Source organism: Halictus rubicundus, chromosome 3 (assembly GCF_050948215.1).
Source record: "Halictus rubicundus isolate RS-2024b chromosome 3, iyHalRubi1_principal, whole genome shotgun sequence".
NCBI lineage: Eukaryota > Metazoa > Arthropoda > Insecta > Hymenoptera > Halictidae > Halictus > Halictus rubicundus.
Genome location: NC_135151.1, coordinates 9,837,084 through 9,839,831, shown reverse-complemented (window position 1 = coordinate 9,839,831; position 2,748 = coordinate 9,837,084).

The window sequence follows — 2,748 nt, the reverse complement described above, 5'->3', positions numbered from 1 at the left end:
AGCCTTGCTGTTGATGTGCCGGCTCTGTTAGCCGGGAAGTAGTTATGCAACACAAAGCTTCCTGAAAAATGTGTTTCAACACGACACGGAATTCAGTGTGCATGGTTAAAAAAACCGCGGAAATAAATCATGAGAAAAATGACCGGTTATTAAGTACCTACATAATTTATTATTATCATTGTTAAGGTGATTTACGCAACCTTCTCGATTTTTTGTTTTCGACCAGCGGAAAGACCGGAATCATGGCCACAGTTGACGCATGTTTTTCAAAACATAGTCCATAAAGAACTACATAACTCCAAACACCAATCAATACACGTGCAAAATCCTAATACAGAAAGTCGAATAGTTATTCTGGAAAAAATTCCTTATGATTGGTAAAACAATGGTGGAAACTCTATCAAAAAAGAATATATAGTTCCTGTAATTTTAACTATTTCTACTTCAGAAAAATATAACTTGCTTACCCCAAACAATCGTAAATACGTGTGCAAAATCCTAATACAGAAGGTCGAATAGTTCTTCCGGAAAAAATTCCTTATGATTGGTAAAACAATGGTGGAAACTCTATCAAAAAAGAATATATAGTTCCTGTAATTTTAACTATTTCTACTTCAGAAAAATATAACTTGCTTACTCCAAACACCCGTAAATACGTGTGCAAAATCCTAATACAGAAAGTCGAATAGTTCTTCCGAAAAAAATTCCTAAAGATTGATGGAAAAAATGGTAAAAACTCTATAAAAAAGTATATAACTTTTGCAATTTAGATTATTTTTATTTGAGAAAAAATGATTTGTCTACTCTAAACACCCTTAAATACGTGTGCAAAATCCTAATACGGAAAGTCCAGTAGTCCTCCCGAAAAAAATTCCTAAAAATTGGTGAAAACTCTATAAAAATAAAATATATAACTCATGCAATCTTGATTATTTTTGCTTGAAAAAAATAACTCATCTACTCAAAACACCAGTAAATACGTGTATTAGATCCTAATACAGAGGGTCCAGTTCTCCCGAAAAAAGTTCCTAAAATTTGTCGAAAACAAAAAAGAGCGGGCTCGATAACCAGCAACCCTTGATCGCCAGGTGAACTAGACCGTGCGCGACCGAGAAGCGTTTCTTAAGATCGCGATTAGTTCTTGGCGAGGAACATGTCAAATTAATTTTAGAGGTTTCCAACGAAATTGCTAGCCTCTTTGCCGGTGGGACCGCGGCGTACACGGCGCGGCTCTTTGCTTGCGTAACTACACTAACGTTACGTTCGACGTAATTATATAATGGTGCGATGCATTCTAAAGGCCAAAGTTGGATCGATGTCTCTCCTCGTGCAGGAGTATCGTAAGACTCTTAAGGAGCTGCTGCACCAGTGATCATCATCGGCCCGGCCGATCGTATCAATCGAGTGTCTGCGATCGATGGGCAAACGGTAACGGTGCCGTTCGAAACGAACCGCGCTCCTCGATTCTCGGTTCCACGATCGACCTTGGACACCATGCGAGTCCCGAGAACCTCCCAGCCGACTTCGAATCGTCGTTGAATCGCGTTCGTTCAACAGTGCCGCGAACACCGTGTGTTAACTCCTGACACTTGCTCACATAGTATAGTGATACCTCGGCTGCCACACAGTTTACCTTCAATCAACTATTAAGTAGAACAGTTTGGTATTCGCGCGGAGTGCAGAGTGACCTTTCCGGTTTCGGTGTCATCTGGGATCTGGGTTCTTCGAGTCTTCGATCCTGGGCCCTGGCAACCGTGATTTTTCGCAATTTTCTTAAAAAGTGTTGACAGAAGGAAGAGTCACCGATGGCAATCTTGTCTGTTTATGCCAAGACCGACGATCGCAAGATTCATGATGCCACCATCGAGGCACAGGAAGAACCTGGCACGAAATGAGCAAGAGCAGACGCTGTAATGAGGCGCGCTAACGAGGAAACGCTTGCCGAAAACTTTCTCTCAAAAATAGCAACTTCCGTATCGCGAATCTTCGCTGAATTAAACTTGTGTATTTTTAGCATCGTGATAGTGCGTGCGACATGGCAGTTTCCTTGGCTCTGCCTGAAATAAGCGTTACAAGTCGAAACGAGGATCCTCGTTCCAGATAGGATTTCGCTTCGTTTTAAAACGAACGGATAGTTTTTACGCTGACGAGTTCCTCGAAGATGCCCAGGTTGCTTGCTCGATGAAGACCTTCTGTTGCAAAGGGTCATTGAGTTACTCGAGAAAGTAGCAATCGATTGGGGAGTGGCCTGATGAATGAACAGGAGGAGGCAGAGTTTCGCGGCGACCCTTTAACGTTGCGATGGAACTTTCGCCGGAAAAATTTCATTTTTATTACGAGCACATCCCGCGTGTCGGTGTACTTTGTTTGTCTTGAAGTGAATCCGCTGAATCGAGGAAATTGAATTACACGTTTCTGTACGCTTAAATCTTTCATTGAAGGTTCTCGTTGGTTCGAAGTAGCAACAACGAGTTTTTTCAATTTCATAGATCATTACGTGTTCGATTAACGTTTAAACCTTTTTATTGAAGAATCCCTATATTTTGATTTGACTAATACTAAACGCACAGTATTGCACACTAAACTAACACTGTCATGGCAATAGACGTTATGCACAAAGTTTATCCATCTCGATTGGTTTTGATTGACAACATTGTCTATAAATACGATTGACTATATCGACAATCTCTGGCTCTCTGACAGACCAGTTGAACCTTCATAAAAAATTTAATTTCTGTAAAATTTGCT